This window comes from Diadema antillarum, unplaced genomic scaffold (assembly GCF_040938485.1).
Source record: "Diadema antillarum isolate AM-2024a unplaced genomic scaffold, OU_Dant_1.0 seq00000768_RagTag, whole genome shotgun sequence".
NCBI lineage: Eukaryota > Metazoa > Echinodermata > Echinoidea > Diadematoida > Diadematidae > Diadema > Diadema antillarum.
This window is the reverse complement of record NW_027271658.1, coordinates 923,947-946,870: the sequence shown is the minus strand read 5'-3', so window position 1 is coordinate 946,870 and position 22,924 is coordinate 923,947. Positions and strand designations below refer to the sequence as shown.

Sequence of the window (22,924 nt, the reverse complement as noted above, 5' to 3'; positions counted from 1 at the left end):
GCGTAATATGTTTGAGGACCACACGCTGTCCATTAACTTCAAAGACAGCGCGTCTTAGGTGATGTGCGTAATGTGCTTGAGGACCGCGCGCTGTCCATTTGTTTTGTACAGGATTAGCGCACACTTTCCTGTCTTTTAGTTAAGCATCTTTATTGCATACACAGATAAATTCTAGGATTTGACCTTGATCTTTGACCTCTGTCCGATTTCACTCAAAAACTATTTAAGTAATTGTCCAATCAAAGATCGTCCTCGGACAAAGTTTGGTGAAATTTGCTGGATCCAGTTTTGAGTTATCGCATAAATAAATACAATTTTATGATATGACCTTGACCTTTGGCCTTTAGCCAATTTCATCCAAAATGTAATCAGGTAATTGCCCCATCATACTTTATATTTGGACCAAATTTTCACTGAATATTACTCAAGTTATCGCATAAATGAAAGGGGACGGACAACCCGAAAACATATTGCCTCCGGCACCACTTCATGGCGGAGGCATAAAAAGTATAATTTCAGCATTATAGTAAAATTTTAGCATCTTGACCGGACCTTTGACCCTTGACTTCTGACCCCATGACTCTAAAATTCCAAAGAGAATCACTGTCAGGCAGTACATGCATAAATATGTAATAAATTTCATGATGAGACCTTGAGCCACTTCCAAGATATGGAGGAAGAAGTGAAATTTAGAATTTTCACTTGCCCTTTGACCTCATGGCCCAAAACTTTCTCTAGAGAATGTTTATCAGGCAAAACATGTATACACAAAGTTTCAAGTGAATACCTTTAAGCATTGCATAGATTTTAGGGAAATATTGACATTTTTAACAGATGGAAGGACGGACAGGACACCCAAAAACATAGTTAATGCCTCCGGCAAAATCTCTGTGGCAGAGGCATAACATTTCTGCTGGGGAGAAGGATTCAAATGTTTGAACTCGGGAATGGGGGAGGGAGGAATTACAGACATCTGTCTGGCAATGGGTGGATTGAAAGAGGAAGGAGAGATTTAAGTAAGGAGTTTGTGTTTGTTTTGTTTTGTAAGGAAAGGTAGTTAGGGAGAATTGTTGGTTGCTGGTTTGATATATAATACACTTTCCTTTTTTTTCTACATTGGTAATTTCCTGTACTATTTTAGTTCTATTTGTTTCAATGAAAGAATGAAATGTGTTTTCAGTCATAACTTTGTCGATTTTTCATTTCCAAGTGCAGAAATAGTACATACCACAGGAACTCGTTTTTTTTTTTTTTTTTTTTTTTTTTTTTTGGGGGGGGGGGTTGTTACGATGTAGTTCAAGAGATGGAGTTCCACTGGTTATAATAATTCAACAAGCTGTCAGTTTCTATGGATGGACAAAAGGATTCCACAGGTGCATTTGTGCCTTTGATGTCTGATGCTTGAAGCTGCCATCTTCCTGAGCAATCTGAAGATTCATTTTCAACAATAGTGTAGTATTGGGTATATGCTGCTTGATAATATGTCAAATGGAATGAAATTTCACCTAATGATAAAGCATATAAAACAAAATTTAATCCCCTCCCAAAATATGTGCAAAAGTGTAAATCTCAGCTGTACGTTGTGGAAGTGTATGAAATTTTACCCTCATAGAAAGCTGGTTTTATCACTTTTCCAATCATTTCCGACTAATGAAACTAATGTGGTAACTTCTTCAAATATAGTTTTTTATAAATAGATATGTCAGATTAGTGTCCAGACATGTCCAGTCGAATACTTCTGATATTGATTTCAGCAAAATCTGAGCAATTTCTATTCACCCGTGTCTTTACCATAGTCTTCTGCCCATCGTTTATAAGTAGTGATAGCGAAAAGTAATTACCATCTGAAAGACAAATCTTCTGTAGAGAGTGGCTGGTCATTATGCAATGAGACATGAATTTATTGTCATCCTACCTGAGGGGCAGGTCGAGTTGACACATAGTTCAAATATTTTTTTGAGTGGCGGCTACGAGCATTGGATCAAAGAGAATAAGACTGTTGTGACTCCATCTCTCAAACATCCTTGGTAATACCAGATAGCTGTTTTTCTTATATTGTTTGAATGGAAGTGAAAAAATAGTATTGGCAAAAAAAAAACCACAACAAGAACAAAAACAATAATATGGTCTTCTTTATCCAGGGTAGCCTCTTCAGTGTTGCCACTGCTCCACCAGAGCAATTATTATCCAACAGGTACCCATTCATACACCAGGGTTGAGAGGGATGTGGTGGGCAAAAAGATCTTGTCCAAAGATGTAGGCACTTGATGGCATTTGAAAGGGGAACCTCGGCACGAAAGTGAAGTCTTATCCACTAGGCCACAGTCCCCTACAGACATAAAAACCCTGAAAACACACAAAAATATTTTGCCCTGTCAGGATACATATGAACCACTACATTTGCACCGAGATATGCCTCCACAGATGAGATATTGTTATCTTATCCCTGATTCTGTGTAAGAATTGATGGTTTATAGTTGAAAAGATGTACGCTACATGTAATACAAGTTTTTACATGACTGATTTTTGCAATTCTTCCATGCTGTACATTTGTGTATAGATGACAGAGGAATGTATAAAAATCATTTCATATTTCAGTCACCTACTGATGTGAAACAATATCAGATGAAAGCTAGGGTCATATCCCATCCATTGAAGTATGTGTTTTAGATTAAAGTTACATAAGGGGCTTTCCATAGGGTTGGGGGCACATAGGCAAAATCTCATCACCTGCACATACAAATGCAACTTCTGTAATTACACACTACCCAAAGCTCAATATTTTTTGTAATTATGGTATGTGTGTACGTATGTTATAATGTGTGGTACAGAAATTGAATCTTCCATTTTTGTTGTTGTTCTTGTGTTCATTTAATGTTTGGTGTTCTACCCTATTTTGGGGGTACCAAGTGTAACACAAATGTATGTTGGGTTCAAAACACTGATACACAGAAGTGCCTTGTGATAGATCATATGTGACCGTCACCTCAAAACGAACATAAAGTCGCACACACTGATTTTGCGTGAGGACTGAAAATAAATGAAATGGGTCAACCTAGCCGAACTTGACTTTTTCATATTTTCTGAAAGAGCGGGTGTTCTTTTACATTATGCTAAAATTTGGTATCATAAAATGGGCAGGAAAGTGTGTTTTTTTTAGCAGTTTATCTCGAACATTTTTGGTAGAGATAGTGTGATTAGGTGTGTCTTTAGAATCCCTTTTTCATTTCTGAAAATCCTTGTGCACACTCTTCACTTCAACTCTAATAACTTTTGAAAGGATAGTGCTACTGCTTTGAAAGTTGGCATTAATTATGGACAGAATGTGTTAATGAGGCATGCTTAATTTCAGTTTAATCTGATAATCCCTTTCATTGTTGTTACTCTGGTGGTTTTTTGTCCCATTCATCGCACAGCCAGCACGGTTTGGTAAAGATTAAGCGCTTGAATAGACACTGTACTTCAGAGCCTCTTTTCTCAGTTCACACTTTTCCTGAGTTTGTGCTTTCTTTCCAATATTTACATAGGTTAGGAGAGTCCATTCGATTTGAGTTATTACATCATTTTAAAGCTTAAAGTCTGCCCTTTCAGAAATACAGTCTTAACTAAAAATTCATGTCTGGCGACTTTTTGTTTGTTTTGAGGTGCAGGGTCACAATATTAGATCATTGGAAAAAAACGCTATTATGAGTTGTCTCCGCTCACAATAAAAAATTTATTTGGCCATCTGAAAGTTAATATTAGAAAATTACACGTGAAGTAGCTTCTGTACCTATGTGATGGTTCACATTGGTTCCTTTGAAGTGTAGCATCACATAGGTATGCTGGCTATCCCATCAGAAATGTTGTACTGTTCAGAGCTGCAAACCTATTAATGAAATCAACCCTGGGCCATAAACATATGTACCAAAGATGGAAGTGATTGGAAGCTTAAAGGGCATCGTACAGTTTTGGTTGAGACCTAATTTCGGGTTCTCTAACATTTTTTGTGTGTGAAATAATGAGAAACCTCTTATGAAATATGAAAGAGCATGTAATTCTATGAGGAATTCAATGTTTATTTTGATGAAAATTGGTTTTGAAATGGCTGAAGATATCCAAAAAAGAGCGATTCTAATAAAGTGTGGGACCCACACTTTATTACTTAATCGCTTTGTTTTTCTATGTTTTTGGATGTTTCAGTCATTCCAAACCCGATTTTCATCAAATAAACTTTGAATTCCACTTAAAATGGTACGCTCTGTACTATATCATAAGTATTTTCTTGGTATCTCGCCAAAAGTTAAAAGCCCAATCCTCATCTCCACCAATACTGTACCATCCCTTTAATCTATACAGTAATCGAGAGAGCTGTTTTTTGTAGAGCTATCTCCTCCGAAGCCGTCAGCTCCGGGCTGCCCAAACTGGTGCCGTCGGCAGGAGGGTCTCTTCTATTCGGGTTGGCCGGGTTTCGGCCGCGCTCCTCCTCCGTGTCGGACGTCGAGAGCGGCACAAAAAACAAAGAAAAGACATAAGAAAAACAACAACATGTAGCGATTGCGCTGGACTCCTGCATTGTAGATTACCCAGTTATTCGCTTGCAGAGACAAGTGGGATACTACAGATAATAGGGTGCAGCGAATGCTCCATCATCTTTCGTGGACACACACCACGATATCGCGATACACACACGATCGCCCAGCACACAGAGATCGTACGCAGTGTGTACACGGGAGCTCGCCTATTTCGCCATGCGACCGGCTCAAATGAAAGCTCTGATTGCTCTATCTTATTGCATTTTTGCACAACTTACAGGGTCCTGTGAAGCTCGGGTAAGTCATTGAGTTTGCTTTCAAATCGGGGTGTCATTGTACTCAGACTGTTTAGGATGGCTAAATGTCTACTTTACTTGGACATGTTCGTCTCAGTCGTTGCCTTTCTATTTTAGGGATTGCATGCGTCGCTGCTGTATCAATGCATACAAGTAACACACGAGTCCATTCGAGCAGCCTGGGCATCAGAATGTCGTTATAATCCAATTGGTGCATGCATTGCGGATCCAAAAACTTCAACAGATCCACGGGCTGCCTCACAAAATTTGGGAAGTTGTAACGTTAGCTCGAAGTGACGGGCATGTCCTAAAATCGATGTGTTGGCCATTAACGTTTTTTGTGTGTTGTACATGTTATGACACTCGCGAGAGTTGACGTGATGACTTGCTTGCATGGACTAGATACACAAACGCTCCTAAAACTTGGAAAAAAGATGAGGGGGATAGGAGCTGTACATGTCGGTTGTGTAAAATGGCGGTGACGATGAAGGAAAGTGTCTTGAAACGTTACAATAAATTCCAAGGAAAATAACGCTCTCTGGAAATTTGCCTATAGCTCTCGATCCCTTCCTCTATCTCCCTCAATTTTTCTCTTCGTATTGGTAGAACTGAGCAGTGGAAATATAGCGAGTGTACTTTTCATGGGAAAGCACAACAACAACAACAACAACAACATCAATGACACTATAAAATTCCATGACTTGGGCCCACTCGGCACAAGAACATGTATACGTGATTGCAGAGAATCAGTTTTTGGACAGCTTACACAGGATTGTCTAAAGAAAACTCTTTCGTCAAGCGTAGAGCAACTTTTACCTGATGGAAAAAAGATATTTACAATCCTTATTGAATTAACTAATTCCCCTTCGATTCATCCCTAAATTATATATATATATCTTACTGTGTCCAAAATTCTAAATGGCTCTGCCCACCCCCCCCATGATAATAAGTCTCCCTGGGCGGAAAAGGCACTATATAACGGGCGGATTTTTTCAATGTTTAAAAATAAATGTATCAAAAGCTATTTGAACCTCTCATCAAGTAAATAGTACCTTTTACATGAATGAAAAAAAAAAATATTCACAATCCTTGACGAATTATCTTTTTTCCTTCCCCGTTTTTCTCTTTATCAATGCGTCCAAACACCCAATGACTATGATCTCCCCCTCCCAGAATGATAATAATAACAGATAACAATAAAAGGTGATTTATATCTAATGAATATAATCACAATAACAATAAGAGAGATAATGATAATAATGAACAGTCTGAGCAGATACTTGGATGGTTCTATGATCCATTCACACAAAGTTGGGTGGAAAAAACAAGCAAAAAGGAGGGAGCAAACGAAGGCGAAAATATTTGATTTTTTTTCCCTATTCTAATGCGTAGGAAAAGAAATATCAATGAAAAAACAAAAAACAAATACACACTGTACAAGGCCCTGAGAGCCGTGGATTTCCACAGGTTGCCTGCGATGGAGGGCATGTGCGTGGGGATGGGGGAGGGTAATTTCAAAGTAAAAAATCTCCTCATTTCGACAGGAAGAAGCTTTTTGGCAGAATTTCAGTTCTGGGAATGTTATATCAAAGCGTTTTTAGTAGTTTTCTCCCAATTTTTTTTTGTTTTGTTTATTTCATGCGGGGGGTGGATATTTGTGTGTGTGTGTGTGTTTGTGTGTCGAGCAGGGAGGTGAGGGAAAACAAGACAATACCGCTGGATTTCAATGGGTGCTGTTAACCCCTCCAAACTCAAGTTCTGTGATAAAAACAATTTAAGAGGCGGGGTAGACGAGAGGATCACAATTGTTATGAGAAGAATGCAGAAAACGTTTGTTTTATTTCATCAATAAAAATGTGGTAAATCAAATAAAAAAGAATAAAAGCCCTCTGACCCGTGGATTTCCACAGGTGCTGCTAGTGGTTTCATAATTGCAAGAAGTAGCAGCCATTTTGGGCTTTGGTGTCCGCATCACATAGGTATTTCTGGTCATATATTATGTGCTTGCTGGTTGCCAAATTTCACTATTAGATTCAACACTATTGGCCTTTTAACACATGTTTTATGGTAGGATGGATAGATTTCATACAGAATTTCTGTGCACAAAAATATTCTTTTCTGAGAGTTTGAGTACCTATGTGATGCGGACACTGTGTCCTAGATTTTTGCATCACATAGGTAAATCCTGTTTATGTTCGTTATCAATCACTATAAACAAATGATAAAACATAATACTTAATTTCTAGTCCATTCCTAAGCTTTTCAGTAAAACAGTCAAAACATCCTCTGACAGCCTTGCATTTCAGTTCTATTCATGACTCTTTGCACTTTGTGACTTCTATTCTGAGTCTTCAAGAATCAATTGCTACTGGAACAGTAGGACTTTGTTAGCCATGAATTTCTTCAAAAATATCAAACTATACCTATGTGATGTGGACACCGTGTCCGCATCACATAGGTAACCGTCATGTCATATCCATTACACAAAAAGGACGAAATGAGACAAAAATTCATCTTTTTCAAAAACTTGCATAATTGCATTATGTTCATTCTGGTCCATTCAAAATGTTTCTAGAGCAAAATTTATGACAGTTTTTTTTTGTTTCGTAGTCAGAGTTCTGACCCTTAATGAACATAAAGAGCACTAGTACTACTCCTATGACAGGTTAACTTTAGTATTTTGTGAAAAATAATGATGTTACTTGGGAAAAGTGTATGTAATAAGGATGCTATGTACATTTATGAACTTGTATCACCAAATGGGTTTGATGTTCTAAACTCTTTTAATCGGAATTCTCATGAAACTAGAATTATCACTGAAGGTGATTAATACCCTCACTCCTAGTGTCGCTTTATAGTATGTGATATCACGAGGGTAATTACGTTGATACCAAGTTTGTGCACTTGTCGAATTGGAAACAGAATATTTTAGTTTACTGAACAATTACAGAGTTGACACTGAGTTCCACAAGGTTTTGGTAAAAAGTGTGGTTACCATGGCAATGCATTGTCTGATACAAACACAAGGGACATTTTGCATTAAAACTACACTTAACCACTTGACTGCTAACCATGTCTATAGACGTGCTTTCGATTTCGCCTGCTGGTGCTGAGCACGTCTATAGACGTGCTTAGGGTATTTGCACTTTCAAGACTAAAGCACCGCGTCATGCTTACCCCTACTGTGTAATTAGCACTGCAGTGATATTATTCAGGTCTTGAACAGTAGATGCTTCAAAAAAAAATCTGGCTATTTTCAATCACTGTGTGGACAATGTGTTACTGTATTGACCAGTGTATTGAATATAAAAAACTTTAAACATGGCGGCCTCCTGTTCATGTTGGCGATCTCATAATGTGGCTTATACTCTCGATGATAGAAGTGAAAGTGATTTGAGTGACTGTTCGGATATTTATGAAGGGGAAGAGGACGACTTCATGGATCTTTGAAGTGAATATTTATATTTTGATGGTGAAAGTGGAAGATCTGATGATATGATGGTGATATCTTAGTCCACTAATGGATGTTGGCAAAAGTCCCAGCAGACATTCACCTGACACATTCACCGGACACAGACCCAAGATTTCTAGCAAGGAAAGCTAGGTTGGTGGAAAATTTTACAATTATGTCTATTTATGGCTCCATTCAATTATGACTTCCGTCAAATAAAAAACATATGAAAACAAAGAAAGAATAAAGGTAAGAAAACAGATATCTATGCAATGTTTACATGGATATCCTATTTTCCCCAAAAATGCTAGGCATAGGGGTATGAATGTGCGTGCTTAGCCAATAGCAGTCGAGTGGTTAAAGACCATCATACACACCAAATTTGACCTTCTATAGCTTGAATGGTTTATTTTGATACAAAAATGAGTGGTTACCATGGCAACACATTTTCCTTAAACTAACACATTGGTGTCTTGCAAAACTACACTTCTAGATCATGATATATACTAAATTTGACTTTAATTGCTTGAATGATGGAAAAGTTATTCAATCTGCAAAGGCTTTGGTAAAATTGTGGTCACCATGGTAATGGTTTGTGTGACAAACACAAAAATAATGTGTTCCACATCTATACCTCAGGGCCATAATGCCTACCAAATTTGGTTTCAATTGCTTCAAAACTGTGGAAGAAGTTCACTCCACAGGATTTAAAAAAAATGCCGACAAACACAATTGTCCGACAAACACAAAAATTATGTGTTCCAAATCTATGCCTAAAGGCCATAATGCCTACCAAATTTGATTTCAATTGCTTCAAAACTGTGCAAGTTGTTCACTCCACAAGATTTCGAAGAAAACATGCGGTTACCATGGCAATGCTTTGTCAAGTACAAACACAAAGAGTGTCTTGCATAACTACACCTATAGATCATCATAGATACCAATTTTGAAATTGATTGCTTTAATACTATGGAAGTTATTCAATCCACAAGGTTTTGGTAAAATTATGGTTACCATGGCAACACATTGTCCGAAAAACACAAAAAACATGTCTTGCACACCTATACCTCAATATCATCATTTACCCTAAGTTTCATTTAAAATGCTTCAAATCTGTAGAAGGAGTTCACAACGCAAGATTTTGCAACAGACCGACCGACTGCCCGACCAACATCATGGTGATTCCTATATACCCCCTTCACACTACGTGTGGCGGGGATATATAAAAATCCCTGAAGAGCTCAAATTTGGTGTCCGCATCACATACGTATTAATGATTTTGAACATTTGGCCATAAAATTCTAAAATGACCTTTGTTGTCTAAAATTTTTGTTGAATTAATTGTTATAATGACCAATAGTTTCAAAGAACTTCATCAAACTTGAATAAAGTGATGATGAAATTTTGACCACTATGTTACATTTCGTGCCCCAACCCCATGGAAAGACCCATAAATACATCTGCACAAAACAGAAATGCAGACACTTCTTATCAATATTGCAATTTTGATATACAAATATATTGTGACCAATAAAACAATGCAGATAATGTGCCAACTTTTAAAAACCTGAGAGAATTAGCAAAATCCACAATATTTTTGTATGATTTTACAAAAAGAGATGATGTTTGCAAATTTAAATACTATAGCAGTCATATGTACCAATGTCTTTATGTGGTTTGCACAAAAGCTGCTGTTGCCATGGCCACTGATTTCTTAACATTCAAACAAAGAGGTTTATAAAATGGGTTCAAGAATGTAGCCAATTGGAAGCGCTGAAATGAGTCACGTGTGCCTGCATTAATTTCCCACTAACATGCGCGGCCTGACGTCACAATGTTTACACTAGCAGTGCGCACTCAATCAGTTGTTCCAAGTGCGTCGCGCGCTACTATACGCGCTGTCAATCCTGTACACAACTTCAAGTTCGGGCTGCCGGCCGGCCTTTCTTGTTTGCATAACATGTGTGGCCGGCGTACGTATACTCTCATACGTACAGTACTTATATGTGCGGGATTTCCGAGTGCGACGTGCGTAAATGTTTGGGATGAACATCATCTGACATCTTGACTCTTTGACTGGTATTGACCCACAAAGGTACGTGAAAAATGCTGTTAGTTTTCGACCCATTTTATAAAACAAATGATGCACAGGATTATTTCGTGGCATTAGTGGAGATGCAGCTCACTCTTGGGTATTTACAATGTAGTGCAACATGCACTCGGCTTCGCCTCGTGCATGTTTCACAATTGTAAATATCCTCGAGTGCGCTACATCTCCACGCACGCACTCTATCCTGTGCATCATTTGTATAATATTGCACAACTGCACATTACACTGATGACATGTGCCAATTTCAGCTGAACAGCTGACTTTGGGAATGGAGGATTTTTACTTGACTTTTGACCCTTTTATTAGTTTATGCATTGAATTTTCAAGGTATGAAGAAAAAGTGTAATTACACTCAGTATAAAATAGACATTTTTTTATTGCATTTTAGCCTGGCCTTCGACCCTTAACCTTTTGGCAGGAAATTTCCCAGAGCGTCTCCATTGGGTAATACATGTATATATCAAGTTCACATTCTGTAGCAGTGACACGTGCCTAATTTCATGTCAAATGCTAAAAAAAAAATAGACTTGGAATTTGTCAACACTGACAAATTAGGTGATCCGATATATTCAGAAATAAATGTTATGACCTTTGACCCTAATTTATCTACACAAGATGGTGTCCGATCAAGTAGTTGTTATTTTATGAAATAATGTACTTGACATGAACTAAACATGTGCAAAACATTGGGCTGATGGGGCCTGTTTTTCTTGAGTTATTGCAAAGAAAGTTGCAAAAAGAAAGAAATATGAAAATACATCGAAGCTATGCTTTAATTTTAGCGAAGTTTTTCAACATGATTTTGACGTCGTATGAAAAAACGGAGGACACACTAACGATAGCGCAAAGTCTCAGCTACAGCATATGAAAATCTGGGAGAAATTCACCGAAGGGTAAGTGAGCTAGTGCTCGATAAAGACAATCATGTCAATTTTCACATCTAGAAAAATTCCCTCCCATAGAGATAACACGTCATAACAAAAATACAGAAAGAAGTACATATGACCTTTGACCCCACTTTGCACAGACAAGATGGCATCTGAGCAAAAAGTGGTTATTTTGTGAAATGATTCTGGTAACATGGTCTTGCGTGTGCAAAATATGGGAAAGATAGGACATGTATTCACCAAGATACAGGATGAAATATTTATGACCTTTGACCCTAATTTACATACCCAAGATGGTGTCCGATCAAGTAGTTGTTATTTTATGAAATGATGTATGTGACATGAACTAAACATGTGCAAAATATGGGGGTGATAGGGGCTGTTTTTCTTGAGTTATTGCAAAGAAAGTTGCAGAAAGAATGAAATATCTCAATACATCGAAGATAAGCTTTAGGTGATAAGCACAATCAGGGTATGCAATCATGACTTTCTCACTTTAAAAAATTGTAACTTCTAAAAGAATGCACCAACTGACTTTAAAATTCACATGCAGCATGCTAAGACATCAGTAATCACATGTGGTAAGACAATAGCTAATTTCTTCTCATTTACTGTTAATTATTAAAGATTAATTACCAAAAAGTCCCCAAAAACCCATGTAATGCGTCAAAAAAAGCGTTTTACAACTTACGTAAAATCAAGATTTGAGGTCCATATTTTAAAGTCTACCCCTATGTGTTTGGTATCAAACTAATGGATTTTTTCCTGGCATTGCTTGCATGCAATAAAAAACAGTCTGGTTCTTTCAGCTGGAGAAAGTTATGAGGTCTGAAGTCCTGTCCTGGTAGGAGTGTAATGCTGGCTTATTTTTGTGACATTGTGACCTTTTAACCCATGCTGTACAGCTATACATGGAGAAACAGCTTATTTTTCTGCTTTTCCTTAAAGTACTGAAGACACACTACAATATGGTGTGCTGTTTGCCAATAAATGTTCAGCCAGTTTTGAGTTTTGAGCCATTTTCAAATGCTGAGGAAAATAAGTGCAGCCGTTTTTCAGTATTTTCAGTGAGGTATATCCTAATTTGACTACTTAAAAGAATCTTTTCCCCTCAATGAATATCCTTGTTTTTTTAGCCATGAATTGTACACGTGTAGAAATCTATTGTGTGAAAATTTTAGAAAATTTGAGCAATAAGAACTTATTTTTTTCATATTTTTACAAATTGCTGAGGAAAAAAAAGACCGATCCACGCCCATGTTACACTGCATGAAGGTCATATGATAAGTGTTCAGTGTTCATATTTCGATGCTTGTTCAATTTCTAAAGATATCATGAGCAAAAACATAGTATTTTGGCTTAATATGTCATTGTTTGAGTGTCACAGCTTGGATATCAACTCAAGTCATCATAAATCTCACATTCATTCTTCTATCTGTGTTTACAAATATGAGAATGTATCCAAACACTATGCGCACATTCAAGGTCAAACTGTACAGATAATTTTTTGATGAAAAATATCATATCTTCCAAAGTACCAGCCCTAATTTCATAAAACTTTGTAATAATGGCCACTATATGTCTGTTACCTATTCCTGAAAGTTTCACCTCTTCACTCTTTGGCAAAAGTGAAATATGAAAATATGTAAAAGTGGTTTTATTTGAATTCAAAATAATGCCTACAAAATTGATCATCCATTTCGAGAAGTGAAAATATGACATTTATTCATATTTTGTGATATGTCATGGCTATGTGCTGGTGGTGAATGAAAGGGATATTTATCAGGAATATCTAACAGCAATATCATATGAAAAAAAATTCTCCTTTTTTTGAATTAATTTTTCCAATATATTAGTCATTTCAATGTAATTCGACACCCCTAATTAAAATGCTAATTTATGCGCAGTTTAATGCAAAATTTTGACTCTTTCTTTACATAAAATGAAAATTTTAACACTCAGCTACAACAAACAGCAAAATAAGCATTTTCACCAAGTTTTTTCATTTTTCCCCTGTTACACAATTGCATACCCTGATTGTGCTATTGACCTTTAATTTCAACCAAGTTTTTTGACGTGATCCCGACGTCGTATGAAAAAACGAAGGGCACACTTCTGATAGCCCAAAGTCTCAGCTACAACATATTAAAATCTGGGAGAAATTCACCAAAGCATAAGTGAGCTTGTGCTCGAAAAAGATAGTCATGTCAATTTTCATTTCCAGAAAAACTGCACTCCCATAGAGATAACACATAAACTGGTCAAATTTGACAAGGTTACTTTCAATCCATTTTTACGAGGTGCTGCCATCATCCAATCAAAATTTTGTTCAAACTTTAATGAAAGAGCATTTAATAAGCTACAACATACTGAAATCTGGGTGAAAATTGGCAAAGGATAGGTGAGATACGCTCCAGTGAACTTGAAATTTGATGACGTCATTTTGAAAATTTACTTTTTTTATTTTATCAAGAAATTTGATATCTTTTAATCATTTTTTCAGCATCGCCAACCCATGAAATGACATGTACAACTCATCAGCTTTCAGAATATGTAAAGAAAATGGGTGGTCACGGTCAATCCTGACGAGTAAAATCGGATTTAAAATTGGTGTTTTTTTTTCATAGTTGCACTGTATATCGCCATTGACGCGCATGCGGAATTTCAACTTTGACAGGCCCGTATGACGTCATATTGAGTCGGATTGACTTGAAACTTGGTAGAAATATTTCTTGACATTTCAGGCATCCGATTCGTGTGAAAAAACGGGAAATTTCTACTGCATATTAGCTGTGCGTGCGTATATGTGCGCCTGTGTGCGTATATGTGCGCCTGGGTGCGCGTCCGTCCAATTTTTTCATTTTTTTGAAAAATGCTCCAAATGGTCTGAAATGTGTGAAAAAACAAAATGAGCTCGATTGGAGCATGTAAATATTTCAATGCGCGCGTACGCGCACGTTTTAACGATGGGATGAATTTTGAAAACATGAGTAGAATCCGCTTGACCTGAAGTTTATGTGACGTAAATTTAATTGAAAAATTCCATTCCAATAATGAGATATGAATGAAAATGTGTTTTCATATAATGACATCATAGTGACGTCATGGTCGACTGATCACTATGATTTTATTAGATCTGTCGTCTTTCGGACACGATACATATATGGCATAATTTTGAACTTCACATTATACTGATGACATGTGCAAATTTCAGCTGAACTGCTTTCAAACTGAGAAAGTAGTTTGATTCAGAACATCCATGTGATTTATATGAAAATTGACCATTGACATGGCCACAAAACATGCAATCCTGACTAAAAAGGCATTTTTCACATCTGCCTACAATAGTTACACATGCCAAATTTGGGGTCAAGTACTCCAAAACTGAGTTAGGTCAATCCACATTTTTTGTATGATTTGTAAAAAAGTGTTGTTGCCATAGAAACAGATTTCTACACTTTCATGAAAAAGAAGTCGTGCTCAACTATACATTACACTGATTGCATGTGCCAAGTTAAGCTGCTGCTGGGATGCACGCTGGGTGCTAGGATGCCCAGCATCTATGCATTTAAGCATGCACCCTTGGTAACGTGGTTGTAATATATCATGACTTGATATTGTTCTCTCAGAATCAAGAACACTTGATAAAGGGCGAGGAGACCAAAAATTTGTGTCAAAAAGAAAAGCAAAAACTGTTGGTATTGACAGCATAAGCAGGAGCTCAGAAGTTGGTGTTAAACTTTTGATCTAATCACAAGATCTTTACCTCAGAAATTTTCAACTGACAACGCTACAGCCTTCATGAGCAGAATGACCAGTCTTTGCCTTGCCCACATGACAGTCAAGCGGTCATTCCACTGATGAAGGGTGTAGCATTGACAGCTAAAAATTCTGGATGTAAACATCCTGTATTGAGATCAAAAGTTTAACACCAATTTCAGCTAAATTTCTAAGACAGATGAGCTTGTACTCTAACTTAAGCTTGAGTTCTGCTGTGTTTCTGATAGCATTGCACCAACACGTAGACTACAATTTACTCAATATATGGGTGAGAATTTTGAACGATGTACAATTGCCAATTTTCGCACCTTATGACACTCTTTCCCTTAGAACACATCAGGATGATCTTTCATGTCATCTCAAAGCCTGGTAAATTTCCTTTCAGGAAATGTATGGGTTGGTTTACTTTGACTGATATTTTGCATTTGACAAGGACTTAAAGCGTAAAAATATGGTAAAGATGCTATATTCACAATAATTTTTTTTTTCAAACCAAAGATGTGACTTTTTAAGGTAGGTGGCATCTAATATCTGACCGTGTTCTGGATGTGACATATCATTGGTATGCACCACAAAATTATAAGAACTCTAGATGAGCAGGTATAAAATTACAGAGAACAATTGAAATATCAAAGTCCTAAACAGACGAACGTCTGTGATGCTTCTATCTCTCTCGCTGCTGCAAATTCTACTTTGTTGTCCCACCTGTCATGTATGGTCAGTTTTACGGTAAGAGGTGTAACTTTCAATCCTTAGCCTTTTGGCCCACCCTGAACACATAGATTTACAGATCTCAAAGATTTTTTTTTTTTCCATGTGAGTCACCTTATGAGTAGTCACCTTGGGTAGCATAGTCAGCTCCAGGTATTGATGCACTTTGTTTTGACAGTCACATATGTACCCTAAAAATGACCATTTTGTTGCATTGAAATTTATGTAACATTTTTGAAATGTTCATAATTTTCTACAGCAACTGCAGAGATCTAATTTCTCATGTTAAAAGCATAGTTGTATGGTCAATTGAAATGACCAAATTAGTTTGGTTGGCAGCTGGCCCTATATTTTAGAATACTAAGTCTTCAAATTTGAGGTTTCGGAGGCTTCATATTCCGTTAACAATTGTTTGCAAACTTTGATGGACAGTAATGATCAGTGGATGTGTTTTGGTTACTTTCTTTTTAAATGCTGAAAAGACTTACAACAAAATTTACTTGATTCTAGGGCTATTTGAAATTCTGTGATGATTTTACTTCGAGTGAAATTTCCGTTAGCAGTTTTGAAGCCTCCGAAACAAAGTGTGTAGTCAAATAATATAAATATAGATAAGAGAAGTGACCCAATCTATACGTCAAAATGCAGGATATGGGGCCCTTATCTAATAAACCAAAAATAGTTAAGATCCGCCAAACTCTCTGAAAATAGGGGACAATACAAATTTTCCGTTAACATGTGAAGCCTCCGAAACAGGAAAAACATCTAATTTGGCATTTCTGATAAATTCTTTGAGTGTCTGCCCCAAATTATGCCATGAAATCATCAACAGACATGGATAGACAACAAAAATAATAAAAACGTTATGATACTGCAATAATTTTTTGAACCAATACACTCTTTACAGAAAAAGTGGTTTCGAAGGCTTCAAAAGGATGTTAACACTGCATTTTTGTGATTTTCTCTGGACAAAATCAAATTAGATTTATTGTTCACCCACTCAATGATCATTTATGACGTATCTAAAGATATTTCATCACATTCAGTTTTCTGGCTGCTTTGTTTACTCACCAATATAGATTTACTATACGATTTACCTATTTTTCCTAAACAGTGCAGACGTCTAACACACATCACTCATCTTTTCATTCGGCAATGAAATATTGGCAGATGAGGATGTTGCCCCACAAACATGTTTAAACAGTGTATATCGACCAAAAAAGACACAATTTACCCATCACTTCCTACATAACATACATGATTTTCATAAAAACATAAGGCATACCGAATGAATTTTCCAGATGTTTCGGAGGCTTCATTTTATGTTAACAGCATGTTAATGGAATGTTCTGATTAATTCTAAGTCTATTAAATAACTGTTTGGACTGAATGAGACTTGATGGTTCATCAAGCAAGGTGTAGATAGTTGTTTAAATGTGTGAAAAGCATTTATTTTGTAGGTTTCCTTTTGAAACAATGGAACAGGCTAGATATTGTGAGTAATGAAAGTGACTTCGAGCTTGCATGCATGCCCACATCATGCAACAGTAGTGCAACAAAGCAAGTAGTTGTGGACACATCAATGTTCTTAAGTTGGATAACTCATTTTTACTATTGAGAGAAGTTGAAGTGTTGTATACCATTTTTATATCACTCTTTCGACTGGTCAGACTTAAAAAATGAAGACCAAATAATTGCTTGATTATTTAGCGTTAAATACACTTTTTTTTTTTTTTTTTTAGAACTGAACACTATTCCTGGCCTGCAGATTCAAAGACCTCAATAGATGTTTATTCAAGAGGGAAGCATACACAAAAATAAGAAATATACTTTTGAATTTAAGTTTGTACCTTTTATGCATGATCAAAAGCAAATGGTGGAAAATACTTCTTGGATTTTTACACTTTTGACTCACTACCATCCGAGTGTAATAGTTTCGAAACACAGTCTTTTACATGTCCATTTATAACCTATTGACAAATCCATTCCATTGTTACTCACATGGCATTTGTTTTTGCCATACTAAAATCTGACTTTTTCAGCTTTCCATTTCCTAACAAGTTCTTTGACGTTCATCTCCAATACTTATTTGGAGAAAAGTAATCAATATATTTGTGATTGGATAGAAAATGCTAACATCTTGCAGATTATCATTTCTGTGGTGTGACTTGCATCACAGGGTAATGTTTTGGAATTTTGACATTTGATTACTTCATTCAGAAAGGTTTTCATGTCAATCTGTATGTCATATCTGATGCATGCTAGGTGCAACACAATCTTGATACTATACTCTATTTTCCATATTTTGTCATGCTGGCAGTAACCGCTTGACTATTTTTGAGTAAACACAATGTAACTTGTGTTATGAAGCAGCTCTTCTCATACATGTGTGAGACTCTATGACATGTTTGCAGATATAGTTCTCAGTGCAGTATATGGACAGTAACGGTTGGGATAGGATTGTTTATAAATGACATATCTCTACTTATAAATAGCCTATTGCCATGGGGTACATTGTATGTAGTTTACACGGGTAGGGTGACTGGAGAAGTTATGTTCATGAAGAACAATATTAAAATGATTGAAATCTTTATAATCTGTTTGTCCTGGCTTTTCTGGAAAAAGTTACAACCCCCTAACTGTATTTTGAAATACGAAGGGTTAAAACTGTAGTCTTTTGGTTGATATTCTAAAACAAACTTAGATATTTAAACACATCTGCTGCTTTTTAATCTGCTTTTGCTAAAAGGTTGTCATATGTAGAAACAGTAAAAGTTCTGTTAGCAATTTCTCAATGTGTTACTTTAAAAAACAGGCCTCCTAGCTGTCACAGGAGTCACATGAACTGGAATTTCATACAATAACTATAAAAAAAGAAGCCTTTGAAGCATAAAACAAATAAAAGAGAAAATGATATGAAGCAGAAGTGACTTGTATACCACAGAAAATGAAAGCAAACTTCTATCATATATTATAGGGAACTACATTTGGTCAACATTTTTTAATTCAAAATTCATACACAGTCATGAGTAGGGTATTTAGCTTTTCAACAGGCAATTCAAACAGATGAATAAGATCTGAACCATTTCAATTTCTATCTCCATGATCATATCACCCATATTGAATATTCCAACTCCAATTTTTCAGTTTGATGATGACCCTAACATGGAATGGCTGATCGGTGTTTAAGATTGCTGTTCTATGACCATGATCATTGCATTTGATAGCTATGAGGATATCAGGCATGGTCCATCAGCAAAAGAATGTTTAAAAGCCTTTTTTCCCCTTTTTATATTTTTCAATGCTATGTTGTAATCTAACTGTCATGCCATCACATAGTCTATTTTGCTCTCCCATTCTCATCAACAGCTGACATTGATTTCTCATGTATATCTACGATTATGGGTGGTTTATGTCAATATACTTCCCACAAACTGTCCTTATAAAATACAAATAAAGCAAGTAAACATAATCTTTGCATTAAGTCTAGTTGCAGTTCTAACTCACTGAAAGTAATTCCTTCTGCATGATGGTGAAAAGTCTGACAAATGCATACAGCTGTACATGTGTGTAGCCTACTCGTGTTCTGCATTGCCAAAGTCATTACACATGCACATACAACTGAGCATAAAAATTTAAAAATCATATTTTTCTTTATTGTCTCTTAACCCTAACTAGGCCGGGCTTTTTAGGTAGATCATAGAGCCGGGGGGCCTCCCAGGCCCCCCTCCAGATCTTGGCCATCGACCGTGTGATCGCGACGAAAATTGGCATAAACATTGCCTATGACGTAATCTAAAGAACCACGGATTTAATTAAAAAACAAAATTATCATTCATGCTAAATTATGCTAATTTATGCATAATGATGCATGATATCAGACAATTTGGTATAAATCACTAAACAAAACTCAAAATGGGCATTTTTTGTATAAATATTCATTCTAGTGTCCTGATCAAATATAAGACAAAAAAATTATGCCATCAAAAAAAAGTATTTCATTGTTTTTTGAATTTATGTATTTCTTTGTTTTTTCGACTTTATGTTTTCCATTGTTTTTTTCGATGAAACTTGTCAGCGACATTGTTCTGAACAAGAAAATATGTTATTAATTGATTTTAATCAATAAAACCCCAAAATAATCATGCTTTAATGAAATTTGCCTGTAAGCACAGTTTGCATTGAAATTGTACACGAATTCACGTTTTTGAGCAATTTTTGGTCTGACATGCATGTACACATTTATGCGCAAATTCGGAACCGCGTGCCTGGGCATCGCAAATTTGGTGTCAAAAGATGCAGGAGACTCGAAAGAAAAAAGTCATGAAGCGTCGCGGCGATAGCTTTTCACGTTAGCGATACATCGCGCGGAACGTTGAGGGGGGGGGGCCTCGGAGCCCCCCCTCCCCGCCCTAGTTAGGGTTAACATACAATATGTTGGAAAGTCTTTTTTTTTCTGCATACAAATACATACTATTTTACATGTTACAACATTGTTAGTTGTTTGGAAACAATCTGCATTAATGTACTTCACATCACATTAGAATGGACCATTTTTGCATGTTAACAGTTACGATGAAGCCTCCGAAACATGTGTTGCTGCTAACTTTAAGCCGCCAAAAAAGATGTTCCTCATCAGTGTACCTTTATTGCTACTGTTGCAGTTTCCTTTAGAATCATATTGCCACATGTAATGTCATAAATTCGAACTGAGCATCGCTCAAAGTGTACACAGTTTGTTATTCACTTTTCACTTATTCACTTTCCTAATGATAATAAGTATGAAGAGTAATCATTATGCACTGCCATAAAATGTACAAATATCTGTATACTGTTATTCACATTTCATTGATGCCCTGTTGTTATTCTATCATGTTGTGATAGTTTCTTACTGTAGTTTTATTATTTTAAGTGAATACAAGACTACAACTTTGTGTTAACAGCTTTGAAGCCTCCGAAACACACTGGTTTGTTAACTGAAGCCTCCGAAACACACAAGTCTGAAAATTTCAACTTTGTTAAAAATAATCAAATTTCTTTGGGATTTGGATTGATAAATGTTTGTTACCAAGAGATAATTTGGGGCTATGTTTAGAGTGGCTCTTGCTTCTAGAACATTCTTTGAACTTAAAAATAGTTTGTCAGGTACCATTTTTACCTTGGAATTTGAAGTTCACATCCAAATAATTGCAAGCGCGAATATCTGTCGGGGGGAAAGTGTTTTGATATTTCAAATATATGTTCACAGCAAATGAAAAGTTGCATTACATCCACCATTTATCTTCATTTGGTTGCTGTGGGTGGCCAAAACATTTATGTTGTTTTTACCTAAATTTATCTAAAATAGTCACTTCATTTTTCATATTTAGCCTAAGAATTAAGCTGCGGGATAACAAAATATTGAAAATATAGACATTCCTATATAAAATAAAGGCAAAGATGAAAATGGAAACATAACTTTAATTTTTGACCCTTGCCACATCAAAGTTACACCCTTTACTGTAAAACTGACCGTATACGAAAATTTGGTGTTCCACCTAATGTACATATCCTGCAAAAATTGTACGTCTGCTGGCTGTACATGGGATGTAACATTCTTTTATGCAAAATTATACTCAGTTTTCGTCACGGATGTGCGTTCGCTATTTACTAATAAAGATCGTAGCCCATTGAACATTATTGGCGATATTGTTCTGAGTCATAATCAACTAAGATCCAGCCACATGGTAATATGTTTGTTTTGAGTTTCTGCTCATCCCTTGTCAAATGCGAACTGAAATGACACTTTTAGACGAACCTCCGTGAAAAAAAGAACGTCCGTGATGATTATAACGTTATCGAGTGGGGCACCATCTTGCTTTGATGGAGCAGGTACATTTTACCTCTGGCTCTCTGGCTGAGGAGCTGCATGCCATGTTTGGAGTGGACTGGGGCTCGTCTGCAGTTTTTGGACTATACGATTCACTGAAAACCAAGCAATATTTTCGCGTGTCTTTAATTTCGCGAATAGCACCTGACTCGCGAAATTCGCGAAAATGAAAACCTTGTAAAATATTTGGTGTATACAGTATGTACTAAGTTCCATGAAGATAGCTCGAACCATTTGTGAGATATGGAGAAAAAGTGAAATTTTGATTAATATTTTCACTTGACCTTTGACCTCACGCCCAAAAACTCTCTGAAGAATCCTAATTTGGCAGTACATGTATACACTAAGTTTCAAGAAAATACAAATAAATTGCATAGATATGGGAAAAAAAGTAAAATTTTGAGTGTTTGACCTTGAGCATGAGCACCCAAACGTTGATAGGCACAACTTCGCCCACTCATATGCCAAGTTTCATTAGGATACTTAAAACAGTTTTTTTAGTTATGCTGTCCACAAAACTGATTACAGACGGAAGGACAAACGGACGGACAACCCGAAAACATAATGCCTCCGGCGACACTTACTGGCGGAGGCATAAAAACAGAAGGCTAACAGCCCATGTGGCAAGAGCCGTTGCCAAATCTGTGCTCAAATGCTCACATCTGAAAAAGTCGGACTAACCCCTGGCTTCTCTGTTTCTATAGCTCACGTCACATGCGACATCCAAACTGTGGTTAACTGTATTTCATGCTCAAAATGCCCAGGCTCACAAACTCTTTTATACACAAAAGATGCACCTGAATGGGGTCTGCGAAATCAAATATCTACTGAGCTCACCGTTAATTGTTATGTACATCTTTATATGAGTTTTACAGCAAAACAAGTGCACACTTCATGAGGAGAAAAGCCACAGAGAAAAGCCAAGTAATACTGTGATACACTCAGTTTTTATACTGAAAGAAACCAGATATTGATAGAAGAAACTCTTATCTTTCCATTAAAAGTCATTTTCTGGGCAGCATAACACAAATTAACATGAACTTAGGACACGAATGCAGGCACTCCTGTCTTCATTTTGGGAGCCTGCATATGAATGTTCACAATGCCATTTCATACATTGCTGTCAACCTTACAAGTTTAGATATGACTGGCAAGCACAATGGCCCTATCTATCTTCTAAATGTTTCTTAACCACTGGTGGGTAGTCCTCCCACAGAGTTAATTTCATTAAACCTCATCAACACCTCTTCCTAGTCATGAACATAGTCCAACTTTTTGTCCCAACCTTCCTCTTTACATCTTTGGA

The 22,924-nt window shown here is 36.5% G+C and overlaps 1 pseudogene; it reads right to left on the bottom strand.

The window, feature by feature from the left end:
• The window catches only part of LOC139738774 (uncharacterized), a 240,750-nt pseudogene that overhangs the window by 6,625 nt on the left and 211,201 nt on the right, over positions 1 to 22,924 (bottom strand).